General features: G+C 36.3%; 1 pseudogene; it reads right to left on the reverse strand.

Annotated features, from left to right (window-relative positions):
- Positions 1 to 236: 236 nt before the first annotated feature.
- Positions 237 to 21124, reverse strand: LOC109053086 (annotated as a pseudogene).
- Positions 21125 to 21151: the final 27 nt, after the last annotated feature.

The raw sequence follows: 21151 nt of genomic DNA on the forward strand, positions 1-21151 counted from the left end.
GGCAGTTTTATGAATCAGCACGCTCTGCTATGGACATCGATGAGGCAATACGATAGGATAGCGATTAATCCTCTTTGTCCGTCGAAATCAAAGACCCCAGACAGAATGCCAGCGCGTGGACCCACTCACGCTCCACAGTCGGCGTCAGAAACGCAGGAGCTCAGCAATCACGGAAGCGCTAGGAACAAGCAACTCTCTGTCGTACGTGTCAAGTAACGCTCTCCAGTCGCGCGTCAGACACACAGGATCAAACAAGTTCAGCAGGTAAACCATTCCGCTTTCGGTGCTGTAGTAGATTTTGCAACACTGGCGTGTACATAATTTAAACGACCCGCAATTCGGCAGCCGACCTGCCCTCTCCCTGCAACTCAACACGTCACCATTTTTTTTTTTTTTTTTTTCAATTTCCTCTTTTATTCATCTATTTCCACTCATAATCCTTCACACCTTTCTCCTGATTGGCTCTTACATTTGATATATTTAAAAACAGTGCGGTTTATTCCAAAACCGTCACAACAGAGACTCTCTACTATCTTTAATGGCTCTTGGAGCCCCGTTTCCATTCGATTCAAGAACAATTTTTGCTAATTCAGAATGATTCAATTAGATTCGAATCACAATTAAATTCGATTCGATTCGATTGATGACACTTCATTCTTTAAGGGCATTCAAAGAATTATTTAAATGCTTCCCCTAAATTATTTAAATGCTTAGTCAGGGGACAAATTACAAAGCAGCCTTTATGGTCAGAGAACCATAGGTTACAGGAAAAAAAATAAACTGTTGTCCATCGTTAAATGGTAGTTTAATGATGCTATGGCATGACATGGCATATGTAGAAATTTATGTATATCTGCATTTCCAAAATACATCTAAGCAGAAGAATAACTCAGTCATTTTAAAAACAACAAAGAACAATTTTAAAAATAAATCTCAGTCTCTCTTAAAGTGTTAGTCTTTTCTTTTGCTTCCTGAAGAAGAACAGTTTGTAAAAAGCTTCTACTTTCCTTCATGAAAGAGTAAGTAAACTACAAGTGACACACATGCATTATAAGACGATTGAACATAATATGAAACTCATAAGAAAATACATTGAATTAATTTATATCATGAAGCAAAATGGTACGCAGTAAAACATTTTGACATTGTTCTTTGGGGAGGAACTCCATCTTTGAGTTGATCTGAATTTCACAGTTCAGTCTGCTGGTTTTTAAGATGAAGGTGAACTTTATTTACTGTGAAACTTCAGATAATGTTTCTTTGTCATATCACTTGTAATGACTGGTTAGAAATGATTAATCCAGATGATATTCTATTGCTTAATGCATTATTGTTTCAGGTTTGATGAGAAGGCAGTATCAGATCTGAAAGTGCTGGATCTGAAGATGATCTACTTACTGTGAATGTTTTTTGTATGAATGTGTAGAGCAGATGAACGACTGAAACACTTCCCACATTCAGTGCAGTGATACAGTTTCTCTCCAGTGTGGATTAACTTGTGTTTCTTCAGGTGTCCTGACTGAGTGAATCTCTTGTCACAGTGTGAACACTTATAAGGTTTCTCTCCAGTGTGGATGTCCATGTGTACCTTAAGGTTAGTTAAGTGTGAAAAACTCTTTCCACATTGATTACAAGTGAACAGTTTCTCTCCTGTATGAACTCTTATATGTGTCATAAGGTTTTCTTTTTGTGTGAAACTCTTCCCGCACTGAAGACATGTGTGCGGTTTCTCTCCAGTGTGGATTAACTTGTGTTTTTTCAGGTGTCCTGACCGACTGAATCTCTTGTCACAGTGTGAACACTTATAAGGTTTCTCTCCAGTGTGGATGTTCATGTGTACCTTAAGGTTTGCTAAGTGTGCAAAACTCTTTCCACACTGATTACATACGAAAAGTTTCTCTCCTGTATGAACTCTCATATGTGTCATAAGGCTTCCTTTTTGTGTGAATCTCATACCACACTGATCACATGTGTGCGATTTCTCTCCAGTGTGGATTAACTTGTGTTTCTTCAGGTGTCCTGACTGAGTGAATCTCTTGTCACATTGTGAACACTTATAAGGTTTCTCTCCAGTGTGGATGTCCATGTGTACCTTAAGGTTTGTTAAGTGTGCAAAACTCTTTCCACATTGATTACATATGAACAGTTTCTCTCCAGTATGAACTCTTATATGTGTCATAAGGTTTCCTTTTTGTGTGAAACTCTTTCCGCACTGATCACATGTGTGCGGTTTCTCTCCAGTGTGGACTAACTTGTGTTTCTTCAGGTGTCCTGACCGATTGAATCTCTTGTCACAGTGTGAACACTTGTACTGTTTCTCTCCAGTGTGGATTTTCATGTGTACCTTAAGGTTTAACGATTGTGTGAAACTCTTCCCGCACTGATCACAAGTGAATGGTTTCTCTCCAGTGAACTCTCAAGTGAACATCAAGATTATATTTGCATGTCAAACTCTTTCCACACTGAGTGCAGGTAAAAGATTTCTTGGCTCCTCTTTTCTTTAAATCGTTCTGTTTGGTTTGAGAGCAACTCAAATGTGTTTCTCCAGTTTTGACATGATTTTTCTCCTGAACTTCATTTAATTCTTTGTTCTCCTCACGTTCTTCAATAAACTCTAAAATTAAAGCAAAAACAGTTAATTCGTCAGTAACGTGGAATAAAAAAAGATACGTGAAAGTACATAAAAGTGAACCCTGTTGTAACATAGAAATGACAATTTCTATACAATTTCTTTTCATGAGTTACATTGATATTCAAAATATTTTTGAAACATTATAGACACAAATCCCATGTTTTTAGTATTAAATATGTTTGATCAACAACAAAATTATGTAACAAACATTTTGTTGCAAAAAAGTGTCCCTTATTATTTGCTGCTTTATCTACATTATTCAACAGCTCTAAAGTTTCTATTGCAACAAACAAAATCTAAAACTGCTTGAAACTTTATAACTGTCAATATTGTTAACCCTCTAGGGCCGAAGACCACAGTCTGTCAAGTTTTTTTTTTTTTTTTTTGATGAACCACAAAAAGAACTAAAAATACTCCATAATTTCTGATCGTTCAGATATGAATAAGGTATTGTTTGAAACCCCAAAGAGTCTACTTTTATTTGAGTATAGTCATAACAACAAAACAATGTGCTTTTGTAAAATAAAGAAAATAAACAGGGTGTGCTTTATGGTTGGGCGATGTCGACCAATCTGGCATCGTATTTTATTGTAATATGTAATATATTTATTATCAAACACCCATGATCCGACCAGCATGTTCGTTGTTTTGCCCATAACCAAACGGGTAAATAAAGTTAACACACAAAATACCATCTGCCAATCACTTTTTTGGTGGGACTCTGGTATGAAGTAGGCATAGTGATCTAATAATGGCGTTGACAAACTTGGTCGGTAAAAAAGGTACCACTTTGCCAATCTGACAATACTATGGCTTTAGACCTAATGAAAGAGGACAGTCAAAAGACACGTCTGAAGTGGTGTGCAGGATTTGTGCTCTTGTAATCCACACAAAAAATGGACCAATGACAAATTTACATGACCATTTGCATGTGCACCATCCCACGGAATACAGTTAATTGTCAATGTCATCATGCACAACTGAACTTTGCAAAACAGCTAGGGACCAACCAACCATATCTGAGGCTTTTGCCAAAAGTACAAAGTAGGGATGCACTGATACCACTTTTTCCAGTACTTACCCGATACCGATACTTTTATTTTTGGTACTTGTCGACACCGAGTACCGATACCAATATTTTTATTGCATTTGTACATTTTTTAAATATTGGGTACAGAAACCAAAAGAGTATGCATAATGTTAGCTGGTTAACTTAATTTAATAAATAGATACAGTCAAACCTATATGTATTCAGACACCTTCAACCTTTCTCACATTATCACAGTTTATTCTCTATAGTTCAGAAGATGGTAATATAATATGACAAGAACTCAGAGTTAAACTGTGTCAGAACAAATTTAGCTTGATAATGTTAGATAACTTTGATAGAAAGGTACGTAATGGATTTCAATAAAAAAAAAAAAAAAATCAGACAGCTGTTAGTGTGACAGTATTTAAACAACTATCAACATTTAGTCGGGCAACCCTTAGCCTTAATGATCAGAAATTATATCTGGTCTTTTTGGTTTGACTTTACATCCTTTGTTTATTTTCACACTTAATTATGTGAAAAATAAAATGTATTTTACAAGTTTTTGTTACTTTACATTTTTTTTTGTTTTTTTTTGCTCTATGGTTCATCATCATTAATTTAATAGCATTAGAGCTGCTTCATTGCCGCTGCTTAGTGCTGTAATCACGCGCTTTGCTGTAACAACAGAGGGAACCACTCATTATAAATCTCCTAACTGTGATATTTTCACAAATAGAAGTTGCGTTTTTTTTTTTTTTTTTTTTATCTGAAACGTGCTGCGATTTATATTCCAAAGCCGCTCATATAATACAGAAACACTCAAGCAAGCAAAACGCGCAACGCGTGCATGTATTTATACTGGTGCAGAGAGAGACAATTAGTACAGCCAAGCGCATTACACACAGGCTGCTAGATTCACTTTGCCAAAAAGTCATGTATGCCTAAGGTTGAAAATAAATGTTTATAGTGAATGCCCCTATAAATGGTGGTATTTTTACGATTTAGTTTTAATCCAAATGATGCGTGTGCTAAGTGAGTGAGATCACACAACAGAAGTGCGCTCTCTCTCTCTCCCTTCCACACTACCTACCGTTAAGTAACTTTTGCATTGTTTTACTTACTTGTTTTTGACATGTCCGACCGAACTACAAACATTCTAGTGATGAGAAGTATATTCACTCGACAAGCTCGCGCATCTCCGCCGCCGCCGCGCGCTCAATCCCCAATTCACGTCAGCTATACAGGCATTAATACTGAATGTTTAACATTATATTCATTGCATACATACACTTCATAGACACCCTTAATCTCTAATAACTTAATTCTGCTGTCTGTTGTTCTGTTGTCAGTGTTTCTTTGTCTGAATATGGCACTTATTACTTGGGTTGGGTATCGATTGGGTTTTTTACGGGGGGCCACAAAAAAAACTATGGATAACATAAAAGACCACTCAAAATATTTAAAATAAATCCATAGCATTCACTCGCTCCTTGGATGCTCTCATTTCCTAGGTTGTGCTTCCCTTTCTCTAATGATAATAAATGTTCACGATCTGGGTCATTATTTAATACAAAACCACACATAATGTTTCTACTGTATCTCTGTCAATCACTCTGATATTTATAAAATGAGTGCTGTCTGTCACTGTCTTTACATCAGTTCTGTGAATGACTGTATGGTCATTCTTTATAAAGTAGCAACAATGTCATGTTTAAAGTGTTCCTGTGGCTCAGTGGTAGAGCATTGTGTTTGCATCGCAAAAGGTTGTGGGTGCGATCCCCAGTGAACACATGTTAGGTAAAACATGTTAGCCTTAATGCACTGGAAGTCGCTTTTAGCGTCTGCTAAATGCATAAATGTAAAGTACTGTGCAAAAGTCTTAGGCACATTTTTTACACCCAAATATCGGTATTGGCCCCCAAAAAACCCATATCGGTCGCGCTCTATTTAAGACCAAGCAGAATCCTCTGCCGGCTGCTCCCGCTTCACAGCAAACGGGAATCGCACTACTGGCAATTCTCTTCACCGTCCACATTTTGATTTTGGCAAATCAGTTTGGGCAAATGAAAACAACTTATTAATCATGAGCAAAACATCCAGCAATGTAGGAAAACATTAAATCTAACTGAGGAAATAACTCTTTGTAAGTAAATGCTGTTAAATAGAGAAAGAGAAAAAAATACATTTTACAACATTTAGCTTCTAGCGTATTCTTAAACTTCAGTATATTATTGAAGCACAAATCCAAGCACCAGAAGCAGCCCGCACTCTCTAAGTTTTCTTTAACTGAAAAATATGCATTTTCATTCATTCATAGTCTAGCTATGGTTGCAATAATATTTAAGTTAAAAAATGTAAGTGTCATGGTTTAAAAAGTGCTTTATTGACTGACGTTTCATAGATCTTAAGTTGTAATGCTTTCAAATGACATGCCATTGTATGTAATTTCACAGTATGTTCACCTCCTAAATTACTACACTACTTATGTCACATTTCTTTAATGGTACAATTTCCTCAGGCCGATTACATTTGTATGACATTAAAATATTTTTTAGAAAAAAAATGAAAATAAAAAGGTTAAGCAAAACAAATGTGATGGGAGGGAAAGACGGTTAAGGCAAGTAAAGTTCATAATTCCATCATATCAATTGTATTTTATTTTTTACTAACAGTAAAAGAATGTTTGTTTTTGTAGATGTTGAAAGCCAGAAACATAGGAGAGCATCATTCTTTTGAGATAGAGTTATTTTTAGAAAATAAATGTATCCATTGTCTCCTGCCTGTTTACTTCACATTTTGATGCAACAACAGTATGATTAGGTGTTAATATATTACTTGTAATTTGTTCAGTTGTTCTTATTTACTGGCCGTCACTTTTCTTTAAATATGTTTAAACTTAATATTTATATTTATTTTTGGCTAGTGATTTTTGCTGTGGTATCGAAATTGAAAGGGAGAATTGTAAAATTTAATTTGTACCTAAAATATTGGTGTCAATTAAGCTTATTTATTAGAATACAAGATAACAGATCAAAAAACAATGATAACAGCAACTATATATATATATATATATTTTTGTAGCTGGCCCAAATTTTAAACACTGGCCCAACTGGGCAAGTAGAAAAAAATCCTTAGTGTTGATCCCTGCTTTTGAGAGAGAAATTCAAGCACTTTTCAATGACTTTCAAGCATGTCACATAACTATTTAATAAGAGAGGAATATATAATTTTTCGATATAAAAATTTGATTTTGCACCTGTTACTGTTGTTAATAAAAGTACATTTTGTATGCATCTTAACTCTTTACTGCTTTACTGTCAAATCTGTATAAACAATAAACAAAAGAAAAATAAACTGGCATGTAATATTATTAGTAACTGCACTTAGTAATGCAAAACAATAGTAATTTAATGATTAAATTATCTATATTTTAAAACTCCAGCATCCCAATTCTGCTCCTGGTGCCACCATCTGTCAACATCAGAACTTAGTGGCGCTGGTGCCACTGCTCTCAAATGTTAGTCGGCAGCCCTTATATATATTTGAATCTCTATCTTTAAATAAATCACTCATATAAAGTTGGACATATGGACCACTCATAATCGTGTTAAATAACCTTAGGATTATATTGACCAAAATAATAATCGTGATTATGATTTTTGCCATAATCAAGCAGCCCTAGTTTGATTTTTGGTATAGTTGAGGAGTAATAGTTTATGTGCTTTTTAGTGGAGTTTTATTCTGGTTTCTGGTTCCTCGTGTTTTATTCTGGTTTCTGGTTCCTCGTGTTTTATTCTCCTGGTTTCTGGTTCCTCCTGTTTTATTCTGCAGGTTTCTTGTTCTTCGTGGTTTATTCTGCAGGTTTCTGGTTCTAACGCTTAGTATCCCGACAATCTTCTTCCTCTTAGGTTTAATGGTGTTTGGCAAACAAACGTATGTTCTCTAGCGCCACCCGCTGGACTGGAGAGTGAAGCGACGAAAAGAAAGAAATGATACGATGAAAATGAATAGAAATTCTTCTTCTTCTGCTTTGGGTTTTAACGGCAGCTTGCATCCTTAACGTTGCATTACTGCCATCTTCTGGTTCTAGTTATTTCCCATATAATTTAGTCATCATATTCTTGTCATGAGTAAATGAATAGAAATTACTTGGTGCGTGCGTCTATAAGGTGCGCTGTGTTTTTGTTTGTTTGTTTTTCTCCTTTACAAAAAGCCAATCTGCACAAATAAACGAAAAGGATTTAAAATTATAGCCTCGCATGGTATTTGATCAAAATCAACAGTCTTCCTGAGTGATGATTAGAAGGAAAAAACGAGCGATTTGATTTATTAGTGAAATATTTCATTGAAAATCACACAACGTTGCAGCATGAAATATGGAAATTAAGATCAATAAATACGCGACAATGATAAGATGTAGCCTAATTAAAAATAATAAAAGATAAAAAATAGCCTAGTAATTAAAAAAAAAAAAAAAAACTAAACCCCCCAAAATTTGAACAGATTTAGCATGAAAACAACACCCTTTGGAAAAAACAGCATGATAACACTCGATATACTTTATTTAGATAGTACTTTACAGTAATTAATATGTTTAATTCATTAACTTACATTAACTAATCAAACCTTATTGTAAAGTGTTACAATTATTTGTTAATAGTGAAAACAAGTTAAAGTGACGTGACATACAGCCAAGTATGGTGACCCATACTCAGAATTCATGCTCTGCATTTAACCCATCCAAAGTGCACACACACACCATGAACACACACCCGGAGCAGTGGGCAGCCATTTATGCTGCTGCACCCGGGGAGAAGTTTGTGGTTCAGTGCCTTGCTCAAGGGCACATCAGTCATGGTATTGCCGGCCCGAGACTTGAACCCACAACCCTAGGGTTAGGAGTCAAACTCCCTAACCACTAGGCCACGACTTCCCCGAATAATAAAGTATATATATATATATATATATATATGTTCACAGAAACACTGTTAAATTAAACAGAAAAGCAAGCAGGTGTGCATGATTTGGCATGGCAGCCAAATAATAACCGTTTCCTCACTTAAATCCTGCATTTGGACCAGATCGGTTGCAGAATCACATCTGTGCTTCTGAAGTTATCTTTTTCTATACAGTTGTGGACATTCAACGGAGACTGCCTTGCTCTTAGTTGTTGAAGCCCTAAGACTGGCAAGAGTGGAATCCAAATCTTCAATACTTATCTTGCTTGATCTGTCCGCTGCTTTTGACATGGTTAACCACCAGATCCTCCTGTCAACCCTACTGGCAAAGGGCATCTCAGGAACCGCACTCCAGTGGTTTGAGTCTTACCTATCAGATAAGTCCTTCAAAGTACCTTGGAGAGGTGAGGAGTCCAAGTCACATCTAATTACTGGGGTGCCTCAGGGTTCAGTTCTTGGACCACTTCTCTTCTCGCTCTACATGGCATCATTAGGTTCTGTCATTCAGAAACATGGCTTTTCATACCACTGCTATGCTGATGACACTCAACTCTACCTCTCATTCCATCCTGATGATCCGATGATAGCTGCTCGCATCTCAGCTTGTCTAACAGACATTTCTTGTTGGATGAAGGACCATCACCTCCAACTTTGCCAAGACAGAACTGCTTCTGGTTCCAGCAAACCCATCGCTTCATCACAATTTCACCATCCAGTTAGGCACATCAACAATAACTCCTTCAAAAAGACCACATCGCTGAAACTGTCCGGTCCTGCAGATTTGCTTTATTCAACATCAAGAAGATCAGGCCCTTTCTTTCGGAACATGCTTCACAGCTCCTTGTTCAAGCTCTTGTTCTGTCCAGGCTGGACTATTGCAATGCTCTCTTGGCAGGTCTTCCAGCCAGTTCTATCAAACCTTTAAAATTAATCCAGAACATGGCAGCAAGATTAATTTTTAATGAGCTGAAAAGAATGCACGTCACACCTCTGTTTATCAATTTGCACTGGATTCCAATAGCTGCTCGCATTAAATTCCAGGCATTAATGTTTGCCTACAGAACCACCACTGGCTCTGCACCCCTTTATCTAAATTCATTACTTCAGACTTATGTGCCCTCTAGAAGCTTGCGTTCTGCAAGTGAACGTCGCTTGATTGTGCTATCCCAAAGAAGCACAAAGTCACCTTTACGGACTCTTAAATTAAATGTTCCCACCTGGTGGAAGGACCTGCCCAACTCAATCTTCAAGAATCGGCTAAAAACACATCTCTTCCATCTTTATTTGATCCTCTAAATCTAGCACTCTCTATTTTAAATCTATTCTTAAAAAAAAAAAAAAAAATCGAACTAGCTTTCTAATCTTTTTGTATTCTGTTTTCTTTTCATTTATTATACAATTAACAAAAGCAAAAAAAAAAAAACTCTTTAACACTAGCTTGCTCCATCTTTTTCTATTCTGTTTTCTTTTTATTTATTATATTATTTAAAAAGCCCTTGTTATGTGTACTGCGTTAAGCTAACTGAGACTTGTTATAGCACTTGTATATCATTTCTCTTTTGTTAAATGACTAAATGTAAATGTATATAGTGTATAGTATAGTAGTTAGCTTTCTCTGTCTCGTATGTGGGTGCTTGTCAAGCATGAAAAACACAAGTTTTATTTAAATTCTGAATATAGCATACATTATATAATATAATACATTATATTACAGTTTAAACAGCTTAATCTATATGATAAACCAAAAAAGATAAAGATATTAATGGCTGATGATATATAATGTGTTAATACATAAATGATCCCATAGTGGTCATTAAAGCTCAGCGCTGGTAATCAGACATTACCGGGAAATTTCTGAGACCTGTCAAACTGATTTATATAACAATCCAGTCCAAACATACAGATATTGTAAAATCACTGTGAGGACAATAACATCCTATTAAAAAACAAGTTTGTCCAGTGGCCTTTTAAAGTGATTTCATATTATGTGAAATTTTGACCATAGGAATTAAAATGTTAAAAACATATTACTGTGAAGATCGCTAGCAGTTTAGTAATTCACTTTATTCATCAGCCTTGACATTATTGTATTTACAGTGTCTTGTGTGTCTATTCCAGTCAAACTATCTGTTCCCAAAATAAATGTACATAAAAACATCAGGGACAATGTGTGCATCGTTGAATTGAATTGAATTGAAATTTATTTGACAAGTTTATAAAACTGTACAAAATACAAATATCCCATACACTTTAGAAAAACTGTTGAGGATAAAAACACAATAAAGCCCTTGGCTTATTTTCACTGCGGCCCTCAATGTTAATATAAAGGTTATGGCTAAGTGCAGAACAGACGAAACCACAGTATCTCCTAATAATATTATCATATATAATATAAAATTATTATCAACATAGTATGGATAATTCACCAATTAAACAAATACAAATCACAACTGACAATAAAAACACCACTAATTGACAGAATTGACAATAAAATCACCACAAAACACGCTAATAATTATTACCATCACCAAACAGCCATCTTTTTACCAATCTTTTAAAACTCAAAAAATCTTTTACGTCCTTTATTGAAACTGGTAATTTATTCCATGCTATAGCACTAGTATATAAAAACATATTTTTCCCAACCTAACTCTTAAATTTACATGGATATTAAATATTAAAATCTTTACCCCTAGTATCATAGGAATGCTGTTGACTCACCATATAAAAGTAATTTTCTAAATAACTTGAAACCACATTATTGACAATTCTATGCGTCATACCCATTTTTAAAAAATAACACCCTTTTTTCCACAGTCAATAAACCCAACTCCTTAAAACTTTCGCTATGCAAATGTGATTGAGAACGCACTTTTTAAATTATCTGAACTAATTTGTTTCGAGCCTTTTACAATTTATTTTTATTTTTTAAACTTGGGAACAACTACTATACCAAAAGGAGGAAGCATAACCAAAATGGGGTTGGCACCTGCCAATAATTTTAAGGAATGAACATCTAATAAATCGGCTTGCCTCGCTAAAAGCCTAATTTTACCACGTATTTTTATAAGTACCTTTATAGTCATAAAATCACATGTTAATTTATTATCTATTAAACAACCAAAATTGTTTACAACATTTTTTACCTCTATTGCCATATTGTTAATCTTAATCAAAAAGGTATCATCCTTATTTAATTTCATTTTAGATGCAATGAGAATAGCCTCAGTCTTTCCTGCATGTAGGGAGAGTTTATTATCTAAAAACCATTTAGACAACTCTTGTAGCTGCAATGTCATAGTTTCCTCTAGGACACCCTTATCCTGATGAGACACTAAAACTGCTGCATCATCTGCATACAGAATAAGTTCCTCTGAACATGCTGCTTTAAGATCATGTATATATAAAATAAAAAATAAGGGACCTAAAATACTCCCTTGAGGAACTCCACAGTTAATAAATAAAGGACTAGACAATATACCCTTAATGTCAACCCTCTGGCATCTACCATCAAGGTAGGACTGAACCCACCTAAGAGAATTCTCATCAAAACCAACTGCCTTTAACTTGTACAGTAAAATTTTGTGGTCTATAGTATCAAATGCCTTCTGAAGGTCCAACATAACCATCCCACATAATTTACCATTGTCAACCGCTTTCCTTATTTTATCAGTCATATATAACATACAAGTCTCAGTTGAGTGTAACTGTATCCAGACTGTAAATCATATAAAATATTGTTTTTACTAATATATTGTTCAATTTGGTCATAGATAACTCTTTCCAAAATCTTAGACAGTGCACCCAAAACAGAGACAGGCCTGTAATTAGCCATATTTAACTTGCAACCCTTCTTATATAATGGTATAACTCTAGCACTTTTAAACTCCCTTGGTATTTTTCCTTGTCCAATTGATAAATTTAAGATATATTATACAGAAGGAGCAATCACTCTAGTGGAGTGCCTAAAAAATTTAGCAGGAATATCATCTATCCCAGAAGAACCTCACTTTCGGTAACTGGTCTCAACTTAAAAGAATCTTGAATAATTGTTGCCCATAAAAGGATTCCACTTGCATTTCGTCATAAAAATCAGGCCGCTCTGGAAGTTGGTTATATAATATCAGTCTGTGGCACTGCTCAGGTGTTATGAGAGCCCAGGTTGCTCTGATAGTGGCCTTCAGCTCTCCTGCATTCTTGGGCCTGGCATATCGCATCTTCCTCTTCACAATACCCCATAGATTTTCTCCTTTCAGCCTCTCCTTTCTTCCTCCAGACTCTGGGACCCTGATTTCCAAAGGAAATGCAAAATTTACTTTCATCAAAGAACATAACTTTGGACCACTCAGCAGCAGTCCAGTCCTTTTTGAAGCGAGACGCTTCTAACGCTGTCTGTTGTTCAAGAGTGGCTTGACACAAGGAATGTGACAGCTGAAACCCATGTCTTGCATACGTCTGTGCATAGTGGTTCTTGAAGCACTGAATCCAGCTGCAGTCCACTCTTTGTGAATCTCCCCCACATTTTTGAATGGGTTTTGTTTCACAATCCTCTTCAGTGTGCGGTTATCCCTATTGCTTGTAGACTTTTTTCTACCACATCTTTTCCTTCCCTTCGCCTCTCTATTAATGTGTTTGGACACAGAGCTCTGTGAACAGCCAGCCTCTTTTGCAATGACTTTTGTGTCTTGCCCTCCTTGTGCAAGGTGTCAATGGTCGTCTTTTGGACAACTGTCAAGTCAGCAGTCTTCCCCATGATTGTGTAGCCTACAGAACTAGACTGAGATACCATTTAAAGGCCTTAGTGCTAAGAGTTGCTCCTAGTAACAAAATTCTTAGAAATGTGTGCGTTTCCATTTAAAATTAAAGAAAAGATCCTAGTAAAGAAAAAAGTAATTCAGAAAGCATCTTAACCCCTTAAAAGAGCTCTTAAGGTCCAAAATTGTAAGGAGTACTAAGGACTTTTAAGACGCTTAAGAGTTTCTTTAGCAGTGGAGAAAATCAACGAAACATGAAAAGGAAGAAGAAATGCATATTTGCACACAATGCATGACAGCGAGTCACATTAGATCGTGCAGTGATCATGTTTGTGACTGATATTATTAGAGACACGCTAACATCTCCGACACAGTTTAAAAATGCCATAGCATTAGGGATTGACAACCACATTTCCTTACAGTCTCGAAATGTCCCGTTCAAACAGCAGCTTACTGTACAGTAGTGTCTCGAATACTGTCTGTATGAACACAAAACTGATGGAAACACGAGAACAGTTACTGGATCTAAAACCTTCAGATGATGCACAGCTTATTTTTCAATAAATGGTACGATTTACTCTTAATTCAATAGAATATATGGAAGCACTGGGAAATAGGAATATGGCAGTGCAATGGCTTCACTTCTATAACATCATCAGCAATCCAGTTCTCTATCATAGATTAGTGGTGTAAACTTCTAATTATGGTCACATGGACTTAATGGACACACGCACGCAGTGACCATAAAGTCCTCAAGACACATCAGATTTTATTTAAAATATCACTTCTCCTCAAACATCTTGTTTTTATAATCTTTGGAAGTCAAATTAAATCGAAAATAAAATTAGATTAAGCAGATCTAAAGTACAAGAGAGATTTCGCTTATGGATTGCAAAATAACAAAAACACATCAGTGACAAATTTCTTGATATTATCTCATGTAGAAACATTTGGCAATATACAGTTAGCTTGATAATATTTATGTACCAATAATAAATTGTGTTTTTTTTTATATACCCAGCACCAAAAGTAGAACAGTTAACATTACAGCTTATCGATACTACGGTCTTTTGTAATTTAGCCCCAGGGCTCGTTTAATACTGGGTTCAGGTATCCATTCCTACTTACAAGAGAAGCAAAGAAGGATCAATTACAAAGCTACATTACAGTTTATCTTGCATCTGCGTTTCCAAAACACATCTTAAGCAGAAGAATAACTCATTCAGTCATTTTAAAAGCAACAAAGAACAATTTTAAAATGAAATCTGTCTCTCTTAAAGTGTTAGTCTCTTCTTCAGCTTCCTGAACAAGAACAGTTTGTAAAAAGCTTCTACTTTCCTTCATGAAAGAGTAAGCAAACAACAAGTGACACACATGCATTATAAGACAATTGAACATAATATGAAACTCATAAGAAAACACAGTGATATTTATATCATGAAGCAAAATGATACACAATAATAAAACATTTGGACATTGTTCTTTGGGGAGGAACTCCATCTTTGAGTTGAACTGAATCTCAGTTGAATCTGCTGGTTTTGAAGATGAAGGTGAACTTTATTCACTGTGAAAACTTCAGATAATGTTTCATTGTCATGTCACTTGTAATGACTGGTTAGAACAGATTAATCCAGATGATAATGCATTATTGTTTCAAGTTTGATGAGGAGGCAGAATCAGATCTGAAAGTGCTGGATCTGAAAATGACTACTTACTGTGATTGTTTTTTGTATGTCTGTGTAGATCAGATGAACGATTGAAACACATGCCACATTCAGTGCAGTGATACGGTTTCTCTCCAGTGTGAATCCTCTCATGTGTTTTTAGACTTGATGAATGACTGAATCTCTTGTCACAGTGCGAACACTTATAAGGTTTCACTCCGGTGTGAATCCTCTCGTGTGTTTTCAGACTTGATGAATTGCTGAATCTCTTGTTGCAGTGTGAACACTTATAAGGTTTCACTCCAATGTGGATCCTCTCATGTTTTTTCAGGTCTCCTGCCCTATTGAATCCTTTGTTGCAGTGTGAACACTTGTAAGGTTTCTCTCCAGTGTGGATGCTCATGTGTTCTTTAACATGTACTGATTGTGTGAAACTCTTCCCGCACTGATCACAAGTATATGGTTTCTCTCCAGTATGAACTCTCATGTGAACATCAAGACTATATTTGCATTTCAAACTCTTTCCACAAAGATTACATGTGTACAGTTTCTCACCTGTATGAACTCTCATATGTGCCATAAGGCTTCCTTTTTGTGTGAAACACTTCCCGCACTGATCACATGTGTGCGGTTTCTCTCCAGTGTGGATCCTCTCATGTGTTTTTAGGTATCCTGACTGACTGAATCTCTTGTCACAGTGTGCACACTTATAAGGTTTCTCTCCAGTGTGGATGTTCATGTGTACCTTAAGGTGTGTTAAGTGTGCAAAACTCTTTCCACATTGATTACATATGAACAGTTTCTCTCCTGTATGAACTCTCATATGTGTCATAAGGTTTCCTTTTTGTGTGAACCTCTTCCCGCACTGATCACATGTGTGCGGTTTCTCTCCAGTGTGGACTACCTTGTGTTTCTTCAGGTTTCTTGACCGAGTGAACTCTTGTCACAGTGTGAACACTTATAAGGTTTCTCTCCAGTGTGGCTGTTCATGTGTTCCTTAAGGTGTGTTAAGTGTGCAAAACTCTTTCCACATTGATTACATATGAACAGTTTCTCTCCAGTATGCACTCTCATATGTGCCGTAAGGCTTCCTTTTTGTGTGAAACTCTTCCCACACTGATCACATGTGTGCGGTTTCTCTCCAGTGTGGACTAACTTGTGTTTCTTCAGGTCTCCTGAACGACTGAATCTCTTGTCACAGTGTGAACACTTGTACTGTTTCTCTCCAGTGTGGATTTTCATGTGTACCTTAAGGCTTAACGACTGTGTGAAACATTTCCCACACTGATCACAAGTAAATGGTTTTCTCCAGTATGAACTCTCAAGTGAACATCAAGATTATATTTGCATGTCAAACTCTTTCCACACTGAGTGCAAGTGAAAGATTTCTTGGCTCCTCTTTTCTTTAAATCTTTCTGTATGGTTTGAGAGCAACTCAAATGTTTTTCTCCAGTTTTGACATGATTTTTCTCCTGAACTTCATTTAATACTTCGTTCTCCTCACTTTCTTCAATAAACTCTAAAATAAAAGGAAAAACTGTTAATTTGTCAGTAACTTGGGGAAAAAAGAGATATGTGAAAGTACATAAAAGTGAACCATGTTGTAACAGTGTAAAGACAATTTCTATACAAAATCTTGTTCCTTTTGAGGCAATTTAATAAATTATACTTCACTGAAACTTTTCATGAACGAGTTACACTGATATTCAAAATATTATTTTTTAAACATTATAGACATACTTTGTTGAAAAAAGTGTCCTTATTATTTGCTGCTTCATCTATATTATTCAAAAGCTCTAAAGTTTCTATTACAACAAACTTAATCTAAAACAACTTGAAACTTTATAACTGTCACTATTATTAACCATCTGGGGTCGAAGACCACACTGGTGTGGTCTGTCATGTTTTTTCTTGATGAACCACAAAAAGAACTAAAAATACATAATTTTTGATCGTTTAGATACGAATAAGGTATTATTTGAAACCGCAAAGGGTCTACTTTTATTTGAGTATAGTCATATTAACAACAAAACAATGTGCTTTTGTAAAATTACGAAAATAAACTGTGCTTTATGGTTGGGCGATGTTGACCAATCTGGCATCATATTTTATTGTAGTTTGTAATATATTTATTATCAAACACCCATGATCCGATCCACATGTTCTTTGTTTTGCCCATAACCAAACCTGAAAATAAAGTTAACACACAAAATACCCTGGTGTGAAGTAGGCATAATGATCTAATAATGGCATTGACAAATTTGGTCTGTAAAAAAAGGTACCACTTCACCTACCTGGCAATACATTGGTCTTAGACCTAATGAAAGTGGTGTGCAGGATTTGTGCTCTTGTAATCCACACAAAAGATGGACAGACGACAAATTTACATTACCATTTGCATGTGCACCATTCCGCGGAATACAGTTAATTGCCAATGTCATCATGCACAACTGAACGTCGCAAAACAGCTAGGGACCAACCATATCTTAGGCTTTTGCCAAAAGTACAAAGTACAAGCCTGACAGCGAAAGATGGAAGCAGTGTACTAGTGCTGTAACTCGCTACCTAGCAAAAGAAATGGTTTCTTTTAATACGGTAAAGAAGAGCGCATTTAAGGCCATGCTGCAAACATTTTAAGTATGAGCTGACAGGTCAGACATTCTTCTCGAAGACCGCAGTCCCAAAGTTGTACAACGGCATTAGAGCAAATATTTCAGGAGTGCTGGATGATGTGGAATATTTGGCCCTGACACCTGAAATGTTGTCCAGCTGCAACATGATGCCTTACATGTCAGTGACCGCACATTATGTCAGCAAAGAATGTACACTAGAATCGAAATGCCTTCAAATAAGCTTCTTGCCGGAAAGCCATACAGCCGACAACCTGGAAGAGGTTGAACCTAAAAAACGCTGGACTGAGACTGCTGGGTAAGGATGTTAGGTTGTTTTATCCCAATTTTGGGTTAAAAATTGGTCTTGATCTATAACCCAGCGGCGCTGGGTTGGGAATTTGGACGTGAAAGAGAGCACACACGTCACGTTAACATCAGATGACACTAGTGCGAGAAGCCGCCATTTTCAAACACTCTAACTGAAAAACTTTTAGTGCTTTTCTATAGTATTAAGCCTCAAATGTCAAATAAACATCGGATTGGTTTCTTCTTTAAATTATAAAAGAGTAAAAATATGAATGGTATTATAATGTTATTCTAAAACTAAAATTAAAATAATGGGAAAAACCCTTAAGATAACATGTAGAAAGAAAAAAAATTGCTACTTTGAATGATTACATAATTGTGGCATCCACAATTGTAATTGTGATTAGAAATTCCATTAATTGTGCAGCCCTAGTGCTGGGTAAAATATGGACAAACCCAGCTATTGGGTTGTTTTGACCCAGTGGTTGGGTTAAACATTTCACTCAACCGCTGGGTCAAAACAACCCAATTGCTGGGTTTGTCCATATTTCACCCAGCACTGGTTGTATTTAACCCAGCATTTTTTTTAGAGTGTATGACTTTCTTCTTTCAGATGAATCCAGTCAGAGTTCTATTTAAAATTGTCTTTGATCTTTCCAGCTGTTTAATGGCACTCATCGGGTGTTGTAGTGCTTCAGTCCAAAAGAATTTAAATAAAAAGCGCCCATCCTTAATAAAAAAAAAGTGTCTCACACGCCTCCAGGGGTGAACAAAGGCGTCCTGTAGCGTTTTAGTAAGAAAAATAACCATATTTAAATCATAATAATTGAATCTAGCTTGCGCTCACTGTTGTACACGGCTTTGTGCATGCGCCGCTCAGAAGTGACGAACGCGGAAGCGCAGGGGAGAGATCAAAACAAAACAACGCTCAAAAACAAGAAGTACATAACGAGGATTTGTAAGGAAGAATGTCGAAGGATTTCGATATAGGCCAAAAGGAGACTGGTTTTCTTTTGCTAAAGTAAGAAAACTTTGCTTCCTTTGCTCCTGTTAACAAACATTGGTTTTCACAAGACTCACTGGCGCATGCGCAAAGCTGCCCTCATACATCATCCGCCTGGAGCTGCTTCCATGTACAACTGTTGGCAAAAGCTACATTAAAGTGATTATTACATTTTGAATATGGATATTTTTCTTACAAAAACGCATCGATTCGCTACCTGCGTCACTGAACTAGCAACACAAACACAAAAGAACCGCTAGCCAGCGAAGGATCGAACGCAACTGTTTTGAATGAGCGCACCTTTATTTAACAACCAAAAATTTTCATTGTCTGTTGTGGAAGTACAGATGTTCCTCTCGTTGATAGCAGGGGAGTGGATCCAGCAAGAGCTTGATGGGGCGATGTGGAATAAAAAGTTTTTTTTTTTTTTTTTTTTTTTTAAAGAGTTGTGGCAGTAGAGGCAGTGCAACAATAAAAAAAAAAAAAATCAAAGCGGCAACCTCGCGCTCTCTCTCATGAAGCCAATAAGGAAGTCACTAAAACTGCAATTCATCGACTGGCCACTTGAGGCTGGCTGCAAAAGGGAGTCAATCCCATAGACTCCCCATGTTAAAATGCCCAACTTTACAGCAGAAAAAACATTGTTTACAGCCTGGTTCAGAAAATGATTTTGGTCTATATAGCTAATTTTGCCCTTCATGACAACTGTGAGGGGGGTGAATTTTTTTTTTTAACTCATCCGTTTAAATTATATTAAGCCTTAAAGTTCTGCATAATTAAGGGCGTGGCCACTTGAGTGACAGGTGGATTTGCGCTGCTGAGAATGCTGTCGAGCTAGGTGGGCGTGGCTTCAGCAACCAGCTCCCGCCTTTTTGCCCATTTTTGATTATACGGGAGAGTCGCGCGGTGACGCACTGCCAAGATGCACACTTTGAGCTTCAAAAACGCTCTTCAGGAGTCTATGGGTGACGTCACGGACACTACGTCCATGTTTTTATACAGTCTATGGGTGCAACACAGAATGAAGAATATGCAAATGTTATTTTATATATGATTTTTCAATTTCTGTACCTGAACATCTACAAGCATAAACATCTAAAGCATCATTTCATTTCTATTTTTGTGCTATAGGCCTATATTTAATAGTGCTATTACTTGTCATTTATTCAACTGTTATTTACTGGCTGTCACTTGTCTTTAATAATGTTTAAACTTAATGTTTATTTTTGGCTAGTGATTTTTGCTGTGGTATCGAAATTGTAAATTTCATTGGCATCTATTAAAATATTGGTGTCATATAAGCTTATTTATCAGAATACAGGATAACAGATCAAAAACAATGATAACAGCAACTATTTTATTCTTTGTGGCAGGGCCAGTGAAAATGTTGACAGAGCAAGTAAATATTTGAACCACTGACCCGATTATTAATGCAAAACAATAGTAATTTAATGATTAAATTATCTATATTTTAATACTCCCGCGCACCACCCCAAATCTGCTCCTGGCGCAACCATCTGTCAACATCAGAACTTAGTGGCGCTGGTGCCACTGCTCTCAAATGTTAGTCTGCAGCCCTGACATATATCTGAATCTCTATCTTTAAATAAATCACTCATATAAAGTTTTGGACATATGGACCACTCATAATCGTGTTAAATAAGCGTGATTACAATATTGACCAAAATAATAATCGTGATTATGATTTTTGGCCAAATTCGAACAGCCCTAGCAAAAACTCTAGTCAAGATGAAGAATAAACACCAACCTCCTTCCTCCTGTTTTATCCTCCAGGATTCTGGTTCCTCCTGTTTAATTCTCCAGGGTTCTTGTTCCTCGTGTTTTATTATCCAGGGTACTGGATCTTCGTGTTTAATTATCCAGGTTTCTAGTTCACTCGTGTTCTCTTCACTCTCCTCTTTAACAAACTCCATCTTCACAGCAGCAGATCTCAGTTCAGATGATGCTCCTCCAGATATTCCTGCTTGATTCAACACTTAGTCACGACTGGGAGGATGAGAATATTACAAGTATTTACTGTCCTGATTCAAAAACTTATTTTTCTATTTACAGAAACAATTCTGACCACTTAGCACCCCGACAAAACATCAGATAGAGAGCGGTGAAGCTAATCTTCTTCGTCTGAGGTTTAATGGTGTTTGGGAAACAAACGTGTGTGTTTTAGTGCC

Source organism: Cyprinus carpio, chromosome B3 (genome assembly GCF_018340385.1).
Source record: "Cyprinus carpio isolate SPL01 chromosome B3, ASM1834038v1, whole genome shotgun sequence".
NCBI classification, from domain to species: domain Eukaryota; kingdom Metazoa; phylum Chordata; class Actinopteri; order Cypriniformes; family Cyprinidae; genus Cyprinus; species Cyprinus carpio.